The sequence below is a fragment of the Microtus oregoni genome, unplaced genomic scaffold, assembly GCF_018167655.1.
Source record: "Microtus oregoni isolate MIOR12 unplaced genomic scaffold, Mior012 000001F_ref0000356, whole genome shotgun sequence".
NCBI lineage: Eukaryota > Metazoa > Chordata > Mammalia > Rodentia > Cricetidae > Microtus > Microtus oregoni.
In genome coordinates this window covers 3,137,109-3,148,241 of record NW_024543060.1, presented here as the reverse complement: position 1 = coordinate 3,148,241, position 11,133 = coordinate 3,137,109, and the positions used below count along the sequence as shown (strand labels likewise).

General features: G+C 47.5%; 1 protein-coding gene across 1 annotated transcript in view; it reads left to right on the top strand.

Moving 5' to 3' along the window:
• Positions 1-9,401: 9,401 nt before the first annotated feature.
• Positions 9,402-11,133, top strand: part of Blk (BLK proto-oncogene, Src family tyrosine kinase) — a 47,404-nt gene continuing 45,672 nt past the window's right edge. Inside the window, exon 1 of the mRNA XM_041669566.1 lies at positions 9,402-9,616. The gene's annotated coding sequence lies outside the window, so the exon portion shown is untranslated. The remainder of the gene's footprint in view (positions 9,617-11,133) is intronic.

Genomic DNA, 11,133 nt, shown 5'->3' with positions numbered 1-11,133 from the left:
GTTCCAGCCTCCACGCTGTGATCTTATCCAGCCTCCCTGTGCTTCTCCAGCACAAGTTCCCTCCCTTCAAGATGACTCCTGATTGTCTGTCTAGGAAAGAGATGATGGAACCCCATTGTTATTTGCATTTCTCTGGTTGCCACTGAAGCTCAATATAGTTGGTTGTTTTTTAAACTCTGGCTCTTTACTATTTTGGCTTTTTATTCTTTTGCTTTTGGGGGGCCCACCACTCAGCTCCCAAATAAATCACATACAGTCTTATTCTTACTTATGAATGCACGGTCTTAGCTTGGCTTGTTTTTAGCCAGCTTTTCTTAACTTAAATTATTCTATCTATTTTTTTCCTCTGGGATAATTTAAGTTAAGAAAAGTCAAACTCTTTCTCTATTGCTGTATGCCTTTCTGTACTTCTTTCTCTGTGTCTGACTCTGTAGCTGAGTGACTGGCCCTAGATGTCTTCCTATCCTCCTTTTCTTGCTCCTCGATTCCTTCTTCCCAGATTTCTCTTCCTACATGGCGTTTTCTTTGCTCCACCTACTCTATCTCTGTCCAGATTTCCCACTTTGCTGTATTCTACACTGCCATAGGCCAAAGGAGTTTCTTTATTAACCAATGATGATAAAACATATTCACAGCATACAGAGGGAAATCCCACACCAAACATTTTAACTTATTTTAGTATAAGTGTGGCTCATTCTACTCAGTCTATCGATCTGGTTATTTCTAAGTTAGTCAGTGCTACGTTATTTTAACTATAGCTCCATAACTGATTAACAGTCACACATTTTGCTAAGCATGGTGCCAATTTTGTTTGCTTTCTACGGATGGAAAATCTGAATCTCAGGATTAAAATGATTTGCCCACAGCCTGCCTCGCCAAGTTCCCACAGCAGAAAGGGTCTTTACACAGGGCCACACCTTCTTGTCTGTTATTACCCCCACCCCACACCCCAGTCCCTGCTACCCCACATCATGCAGTTACTGTGTGCTAGGAAATAGCCAGGAGCCTTGTTCCTCAGCCTTGTCGCCAGGATTGGAAATGCTATGTCTCCAGTGTCTCCAGCAGGGAACACCCACTAGGCAGTCGGGAACACTGGGTGGATGATCTTGTCTCAGCCTCAGAAGAACTAGGTCTCTAAAGGTGCTTTTATCTTCCAGACACTTATTTCCCAGCCTACGTGTGGTCTCTACTCTGGTTCTAAAAGATCGAGAGTCAGGAGTATCCCCTGGGCAAGCAGAGGCGTTTTCTAGGAGGCTGTTGCCTGGTGCCCTTCTCTTCCATACTTCTTAATCTTTTCCCTCTAACTTCCCCTTTGGACTTGCTACCTCAACTCCATCTTTTTCAGAAATGTGTTCTTTGGTCCGTTGTGCAGGGAAGTTTGCTAGAGAACAAAGTATCAACGTGATCTATAAATGAGGCGTGAAGGTGAAGCATCCCGACGTACATGAGAGAATCCAGAGTCCAAGCAGGTAGTCAGTGGGTACCAGGTGCTGCCAGGGCATCCTGGAGTCCTGCCCTAAATGAAAAAGTGGCCTCTTCTTCCCTGGAGAGAATCCACCAATGCCAACTCCTGAAGCCACTATGTTTGCCCAGCGCAGTCCCAGATCCCACCTGTTCTTTTATGTGCGTGATGTCCTGCGAAGAAAGCCTGACTCTTTACCAGCAGCTACTGCTGAAATGGGAAGGCCTGGGCACTGAGGCCTGTAAAAGCAGGCAGTGACCACAGCTTGCCAGGGTGGGCCCTGTAGCTAGGGTGTCCCCTGAGGTCTCAGGGGGGCTTGCGGTGGTGGAACTATAAAGACTTCTGACCTTTGAGCTACTAAGAGAGATTGGTTTGTGGCAGGCTGCTTGGCCTTCAGGATTGGAAGCTCCCAGCACCACTGCCCCAGAACCTGTCATTAGTGGGAGTTTGGAATGGAGGCCTGGGAAGGGTTTTTCCAAGAAACACACGTTGAAGAGAAAAGAGGAGCAGACTGCAGACGGGAGAGCCTGGAATTTGGTCTCAAGCAACTGCTCCCTGGCTTTTAACTTGAACCAAAAGCAGTCCCTTTTTTAACCCTGTAAAATGGGGTAATGAGACCCAGATATGACGACTCCTTCAGTCACTTGACAGTGTGACTTGTCAGAGGTCACTATAGGCACAGTGGCCGGAAAGGCAGCACTGTCCCTTCTCGTGGGTCTTACTTTATTATAGTGTGTGAATACAGGCAACAGCAATCACACAAACCAATGAACAAAGTTTCTTTACAGGACTGAAAAGTACAATCAAGTAAACAAAACAGCAGTCATGAGAGAGGAGGAGAGCATGATATTGATCAGAGGTTACTGTCTAGCCACCAGGGCCCTGACCCGGTGCTAGCCATGGAGATGGGCAGAGGAGGGTCTACACATATCCTGCTGGAGAGGGACACATGGGAGCTTCTGCCTGGGGGAAGGAATAGAGAGGACTCACACTGTCCAGATGTCATGGTTGTCTTTGGGGATATAGGCTGGTCCTCGCCAGTGAGGTCGGTGATGGAACCTGGCATCTGGAGTAGCTTATGCCCAGGGAAAATTCCCTGGGAAGACTTGAGGCAAGGTGAGAGCACCGAAACTGGATTCTGGGACCTTTACTGCTCAGCTGGAGTTTCATCTTTATCCAGAGCTGGTTTTCTATGTGAGCAAGACAGTTGTCCTGGCCAGGAAGAGCTGGAAGTAAGTGGGCTGGCAGGCCTCTGCAAGAAAGCAGCCTTACCAGAGTCTTGCAGCCACAGACAGAGTCACCTCTGACATACATTGAGGGGACACCATGCTAGAGACCCGAAAACCTTAGAAGATAGACGTTAGCATCATCCACATTTTTAAGGCAAGGAAATGTGCTTCAAGCAGGCTAGGTAGCGCCAAGCTATTAGCCACCAAGAAACCCGTAAGGTCTCATGTGTAAGGACTTGTGATATTTCAAAAAGAAGTAATATACATTTTCTGGGTACATTTGAGGACCAGCTACTTAACAGACCCATTGTCACAAGAACCCCAAGACCTGGGTTTTATTTTCTTAATTCTAAACAATGAGGAAATTGAAGTTCAGACAGTTGGGAGATACAGTGAGACTCTCAGAGCTGGGCAATTTATAAACTGGGACCTCAGCGTTGTCCTGCATGGCGCTGAGGCCTACTGCCTCCCCTGTTGGAGTCAGCTGCCTCCTAGGTTTAAGAAACTCCTTTCTAGAAACTTCACACAGGCATGGAGTTTTTGCTCCATGGGACCTGAAGCTTGAGAAGTTTGGAAAATCAACTTGGTTGATCAAACTAACATTTAGGAAATGAAATAGAAGTGAGGTGAAGGCAGCAAGATGGCAGCCTGAGAGTTTCCAGCCTTTGTTTATCCACAGAAACAATGATTTCACAACCACCACAGGCGAAAATAGGTCCTGGAGAGCTCTGGAGTGCAGTCAGGAGGCCGCAGTCCCTCGGGGGAGCATGTGACTTGAGCCTGGCTGTGAGCAGAGCACAGAAAGTATTTTGGGTACATTGTCCTAATCCCAGGCCAGTATAGCGGTTCAGTGCCTAGAGGTTTCTTCTTGGTCATGACTTTCTTCCATGGTTGCAAAAGGAGATCCTGGGATCCACTGAGGATCCCTAGCGTCTTTGCTATTGTTATGATTGCTCACAACTTTTACCTCTGAAGGCCAATGCTAACCCCAAGCTGATAAAGCTGCCCGGAACCTACCCCACTTCCTTCCTTAGAGCCAAAGCTCTCACTGTCCCTTCTTGGGCAGAAAGCAATCACATACAAGGGAACCCCCATGACTCCATAAGCGCATTTCTTAGTAGAAACTTAGCAGCCTAGGATACTGAGATCACACAGTCAAAGGATCAAGCAAGACCATTAAATACTTCTAACTGAGGATTACTTATAGGCTGGAATGAAGGAATAGAAATTGGAAAGAGGAGATGGTTCCAGGCAAGAGGTAACCCAGAGGAATGGGCTGTAGATAAAACAAAGTCATCCATGCTGATAGCAAAGTGTAATCACTATGACTATATTTGCGTCTAAGATCAGAGCATCTAAATGTATAAAGGACACCTGTGTAGAACTGGAGAAGGAAATGGGAGCTCTACGGTAGTCATTGAAAGCTCTGATGTCCTACCCTAAGATCAGCTAGAGCACCAGACAGGAACATTGTAAACGTGTTTTTGAACCTTGGCAACATATATACAGAGTTTACCGAGCAGCGACAGAAGCATGCACATTCTCACCAGGCACACACAGAAAGGCTTCGGGATGGAGTGTTTATTAGGTCACAGAAAGCTGGAACAGTACCTTTTCTGAACACAATGGACTAAAGCCAGAAGTCGGAAAAAAAAAAAAAAAAAAACCAGAAACTTCACAAATGCAAGGAACTAAATAATGTTTCTTGGACTAACTTTTGGGTTTTTTAATATGCATGTGTTTATTTAGCATGTGCACACATGTTAGGCAGCTGCGAGTGCCTGCTGCATGATGTGTAGTGGTCAGAAGACAACCTGCAGGAGTCGTCGTGTGGGTCCCAGGGAACAAACTCAAACCCTCTGCTCAGGGAAAAGTGCCTTCTTGCTGGCCCTTTAACTTCTGGTTCAGCAATCCCTCTCCCAGCCCTGCTTCTTCCTTAACTCTCTCAGCTTCTTGGTCTGTACCCTGTGGAAGAAGTCTACCACAGGCTGGCATCACCAGAGACTAAACCACTCCCACACCATGCCGTGATGCAACTTTCTGAAAACCATGAGCCCCAAACAAGCCTTTCCTCACTGTGACCAGAGTGCCATGAAAGTTACCAGCCTAGCATCACAGGCAAATGGCAGCCCCCTGTGTCCTCAGTGAGTTCTGAAAAACATGTTCACTTCCTAGTGAAGGTCCCGAGGTCTAGGAACAAGACTCAAGGACGGCTGTTGAAGTTACATGCAGTAGCTGCTTCTCACAGGTAGCATGGAGATTTCCGCAGGCCATGTCCCAGACTTGCCCCATGTCTGTGACATCAGGAGTTCCCTTGCCACTTTGGGGCCCTGCTGTTCTTTCTCTTGGAAAGCACACTGTAGGAAAGAATTTTCTTAACTTTCTACCTGTTACCATTCCTGCTCCCTGAGGCCCACACTTTGAGCTGTCTCCTCTGAGATTGACCTGTATTTCTACAATGTGATTTTATGTCAGTTCTCAATCTCAGCTGTAGGCACAGGCCTCGCGCATGGCTTGCCTGTTTAGTTTTGGTAATTCACAGCTCCAGAATTCCTCTTTATTATTTATTATTTTTTATAGTACTGGGGGTCAAACCCAGCGCCTGTGTATGCTAGGAAAATTCTTTAACCCCTGCACTATAACCCCAGCCTATTTATTTGTTTATCTATTGTTTATTTATTATAATTTCCATTTCTCTGTTGAGAGCACGTATTTCCTGACTCTTAAACATGAAATGTAACCGTTTACACCTTAGAGACTAGATTCCTTTAACTTCCTGAACATGTCCAGATTAACTGCTTTGAAGTCTCCTTGGACTTTTTTGATAGCTTTGCCTTGTTTTCTGGTCACTTTGGTTGGTTGTTTTTTTTTTATTTATTTTTATTTATTTTTTTTGTCTCATGTCTGGTCACTTTGTTGCAAACTGGTCGTTGCATCTCAGTGATTCTGGTTTTGCTTGATTTTCCTGAAAGTTCTTGGTGCTTGGTTTTAGGAACTTATCTGGACTTGGCTTACCAAATGAACTGCCTCCATGGTGCTTGGCCACTGTCGTCTCTGCACAGGGCTGTGCCAGCCAGCATTTACTTCATTTTTTAAGATTTATTTTCATTATTTTCAATTATGTATGTTTCGTTACTTTCAATTGTACGTGTGTCTGTGTGCATATGTCTGCTGCCTGTGGAGGCCAGAAGTCCTGGATCCCCCTGGAGCTGTAGGTACAGGCAGTTGTGAGCCAGCAGACATGGGTGCTGGGAACTAGACTCAGGTCCTCTGCAGGAGCAGCAAGGACACCCAGCCACTGGGCCACCTCTCAGCCCTTTTACTCTACTTTTCAGTCCGGACCCCCAAGGGTCTGGTCTCTTTCCGCGTTGCCGGATAATCGTTTTGTTTTTTTTTATTTTTTAAATTTATTTATTTATTAAGGATTTCTGCCTCCTCCCCGCCACCGCCTCCCATTTCCCTCCCCCTCCCCCGATCAAGTCCCCCTCCCTCATCAGCTCGAAGAGCAATCAGGGTTCCCTGACCTGTGGGAAGCCCAAGGACCGCCCACCTCCATCCAGGTCTAGTAAGGTGAGCATCCAAACTGCCTAGGCTCCCACAAAGCCAGTACGTGCTGTAGGATCAAAAACCCATTGCCATTGTTCTTGAGTTCTCAGTAGTCCTCATTGTCCGAGCCGGCCTGGGTCTGACAAAGCATGGGATAAAACCGGATAATCGTTTGAACAGAGAGCACGCTCAGACATCTTGAACAAGAAGCTCTCCACGCTTGGCTGCCCAAGCTGGGTGTGGCTGGAGAAACAGTTGTACAACAAGCCCTCCCGTCTCTCTTTGATCTCACTTTGGCTGTACTCCCTCGGGTCTCCCCCCCCCCCCACCTCACTCACGCTTGTGTTAGCAACCCCTGGGTGTGTGCAGAGACTTTATTATCTCAACTTCATTATAGCCACCTTGCCTGAAGGATTCTCCCATTCTGGCTGAGTGTTTTGCCTCCTGGAACCAAAGCTATAACCTTAAGCCAGGAAAGTTGTAGTTTTTCCTCCCTCTTGTCTACAACTGACTACATAACCTTTAACCTGTAAACGGCAGATTCTCTCCTCCTCCTCCCAGACCAAACCTGCTCCCTCTACCTGGTACACCGCTGGTTTCCATTAGCCTTGAGACCGAGCCCCCCACGAGCAAATCTATGATTTTCCTCATCCAAGATAGCACATTGCAGGGTGGCTGCACAACCAGGCCATCCTGGCACAAGAGAAGTTCTTAATGATTGGTCATCTTCCAGTTATCTGAATGGTTGTTCTTTGTATTTGTCTTGTTGACAGTTTTGCCTGGTACACTTGTTGCCAGTCAAAGGGAACAGCTATCTAATGTCTCATGCCACCACTCTGAGGTGAATCTTGGGCTAGATTATCGTAACTTTTTAATTAGAGATGGGCTGCTACCAGGAGGTTGGTGTAGAGTCATGGAAAGAGAGCCCCGAGTTTTGCATAAGTCACCTCAAATGCTCAAAAATAAACGGGGAAAGTGACGGAGGGAGGCAGTCAGGCTGAACGCAGAGCCGGGAGAGTCAGACCTAGGGTCTGGTCTCAGTCATGCCCCGAAAAGACCTCTCTGAGGCTCCCTGACTTTCTACAATGTCTGACAAAGGATGCCCCATCTAACCTGACATCCTTTACCATCTCTCCCCTGGGTCCTGTCCCCACCAGTCCTCTTAGGGGCCCTGAGACTTTTGGGGGGTAAAAATGGCTGAAGTCAGCTTTCACTTCTGCTCAGACATCTGAAGCCAGCAGCAACATTTCCTTGTTCTTGTCTGAATGGTTGCAGGAATCCATGTGATGTGTGTGTGTGTGTGTGTGTGTGTGTGTGGTGTGTGTGGTGTGTGTGTGTGGTGTGTGTGTGATGTGTGTGTGTGTGTAGTGTGTGTGTGTGGTGTGTGTGTGTGGTGTGTGTGTGTGGTGTGTGTGTGGTGTGTATGTGTGTGTGTATGTGTGTGTGTGTATGTGTGTGTGTGTGTATGTGTGTGTGTGGTGTGTGTGTGTGTGTGTGGTGTGTGTGTGGTGTGTGTGTGTGTGGTGTGTGTGTGTGTGTGGTGTGTGTGTGGTGTGGTGTGTGTGTGTGTAGTGTGTGTGTGTGGTATGTGTGTGTGTGGTGTGTGATGTGTGTGTGTGTGTGTGTGTGTGTGTGTGGTGTGCAACCTCTATTTGTGGAAAACAGAAGAATACGTTTTTCTCAGGCTAAACCAAGGCAAAGGCCATAATCTACAGCCAGCGAACTGGAATCTCTCTCAGCCAACTCTCTCCACTCTCCCTCTGCATCTCTGTGTAGATGAACCAATGTCAGAGCAAGGTGGGTCCTGACTTCCCTGTGTATTCTCCTAGCCTCGGGTTCAAGTGTGTGAAAACTATCCAAACATTCCCTGCTCAAGGGAGATAGTTTAGTTGGTAAAGTGCTTTCTATGCAAGCAGAAGAAGCCAAGTCCGGTCCGCAGAACCCACTTCAAGACAAAAGCTGGTGTGTGCTTATGATCTCAGCCCAGAGGAAACAGAGACAGGAGGATTCCTGGAGTTCAGTGGCCAGCCACCGTATCCTGTTTGTCAAGTTTAAAGCCAATGAGAAAACTTGCCAAATATATATATACCTGAGGAACAATTACAATTTCTAGGATTTCCTCTGGTTTCCACACACATGTGCCTGTTTGTTTCAGCTGAACACTCCAGCTGTTTACTCTATCATAAATACTGTGATAGGACATTTGTACCTGAATCCAGCTCCCATTCCCAATGCAAACCTTTGGGGACAAGCAGCAACACTTAGAACCCAAGAGCTCCGAGCCCTGCCGCAAAGAACTTCTTATAGCTCTTTTCTACAAGGACTTGCAGTGAATGCTGTCTTAGCCCTAAACCCAGAAAGGAAGTTCCCTTTGGAGACAGATTACGGGGTGTGGTGTAGAAACTGGTGGACTGATGATAAACTCCATCCTCCCAGACCATAAGGGCGAAGGAAGATCTGCCCACCGGTTCCCTTAGATGCTTGGATGAGCAGGTCGTCAGCGGCCCATGAAGTCTGCTGGGCCAGCAGGTCCTCTCAGTGACCTTCTTAGTCCCATTTGCCCCTTGACTGATGTGGGAAAGGACATGCCCAATCATGGTGTTACAATCCTTCCCCTTGTCACCTCACTCTCTCTTCTCTGAGTTTCATTGCCAAGTAGAGTGGTTAGTTGAAGAATCTCTGGGGTCAGAACCACGCACAGGCTGCTGCACTATCCAACGTGGGGGGATTTGTACTTACCACGCATCTATACCTCATACTCTAGTCACACCCATTCTGCCACTGAATGGTCACAGCATCCTGTGACCTCACTAATATTAGCATCGTTTAAAAGCACAGCCAAACCAACGGACTGGAGAGGACACCGCCCTAGTTCCCACAGGTGGCCCAGACAGAGCCCACTGAAAAACACTTCCTAGAGTTAGCTGGAGGTGTGTCGGCCCCGCTGAACCAGCTGAGGGAAAACACCAGCCACGCGGTGAAACCAAAACCCATGAGAAAACTTTGGGGTGGCAGAGGGACATCGTGACCACTATGGCTGAAGGCTAGGTGCCCGTGGAACTTTCCAGGAGCACCCTTGGGGCTGAAGAGTCAGCAGTCCCCAGAAGACTTGGCTGGGGGGTGGAGCTCACATTGAGCGGCTCCTTGGGGCAGCTGATGGAAGTCTGATCACAACAGGGGGCACACAGGTACCTCTGTGTGCTGCTGGCAGGAAGCCACGAGCAACCAAGGCTGACTGAGATGAGAAGAATCCCTCTGGGGATGGGATTGAATTTTCTTAACCGGGACCAGCGCTTCTGGTTACCACTAGAGGTTTCCTCAATCACGTGTACCCTGGGATCTGAAGAGCCATGGTGAGAAGCTACTGAAGTCCTGCAAGGTCGGTCTCTCAGCTGGGTTTTGGGCAGTTCATTTCTCTACACGATGCCAAGGGCACTCTGAGGCTTCTGGGATGGGTGAGCGGGCAGGGACTTTGCTGTGGGTGTTACAGATGGGATTCATGCACTCTGTTCTGTGCCTATGGATAAGGTACCCCGCTGTCTGTTCCCTGAGAAGTCTTTGGATTTATAAAAGTGCATCCATCCAGGGGAGATCCTGTGTCAGACGCTCTAAGATCGGGAAGGGTGGCGAAGGTTCCACAGAGGGCCTGGGCTATGAGAGAAGACGGATGGGCACATGCAGAAGGGCTGTGGGGCTAGCGGTGAGCTCCCCAAGCTCCTAGGAAGAGAGGCAGCTTGAGCCAGCATGCAGAGTCCAGTGAGGTTGGCAGCAACGTGTGCTCCGTCTGACTCAAGGTCAGTGTCTGGCCGTTGCTTTCTCTTACTTTGTTTTTGAATGAAATTGTCTGGTTTTTCAAGTATCCCGGGGGTGATATGACAGGACTGATTTCTGGAATGATATTTTTAGCCAAGATATGGTTTGTTAGGAAAGGCAACGCGATGAAAGAATAAATGGTTGATAACATATTTTGAAAGGATTTGTTGTTGTTGTTGTTGTTGTTGTTTTGGTTTGGTTTGATTTTTGGTTTTTCAAGCAGGGTTTCTCTGTGTAGCTCTTCCTACCTCTACCTCCAGAGTTCTGGGATTAAAGGTCCGTGCCACTACGTCAGGCTTTCTTGAAATGATTTTTTAAAAAAAACGTATCTTGGACCTGGCCTAGGGAGATAATCAGTAAAGTGCTTGCTTTAGAAGTGTAAAGACAGCTTGATCCAGTAGCATACCCATGTTAAAAACCTGGCCCTAGTGGCACACACTTACAATCTCAGTCCTGGGAAGGTAGAGAAAGAAGGATCCCTGAGGCTCATTGGCCAGCTAGTCTCTCCTACTCCATGGTCTTTACTCCAGTGAAAGATCATGTCTAAACAAAACAAACAAAAAATACAAAACAGCTCCTGAGAAACAACACACACACACACACACACACACACACACACACATATTAGCTTTTAAAGACAGGGTTTCTCTGTAGCTTTGGTTCCTGTCCTGGAACTAGCTCTTGTAGACCAGGTTGGCCTCGAACTCACAGAGATCTGCCTGTTTCGGCCTCCCGAGTGCTGGGATTAAAGGCCTATGCCACCACCACCCAGCCCATACACACAATTTCAAAGACTTTCAAAGCTTCTCATTTACTTTGTACTTGGCCACTGATTCCATCCTCACTGGCCCACACCAACAAAGAACCAGTGTTACCTTGAGCTGGAACTGTGGGAGAATTCTCTTGACTTGTCTGTAGATGGAGAGCTAGTCTCCCTGAACTTGAGGGGGACTGGGCATAGAGTATGAGAGGCAGACCAAGCAGCAGTATAGGATAACTTTACAGACTGCCGCTTAGCCAGCTCACCAAGACCAACCGCACAAGGGATAGGACATGGGCTTCTGTGAACTTCTGCCACCATGC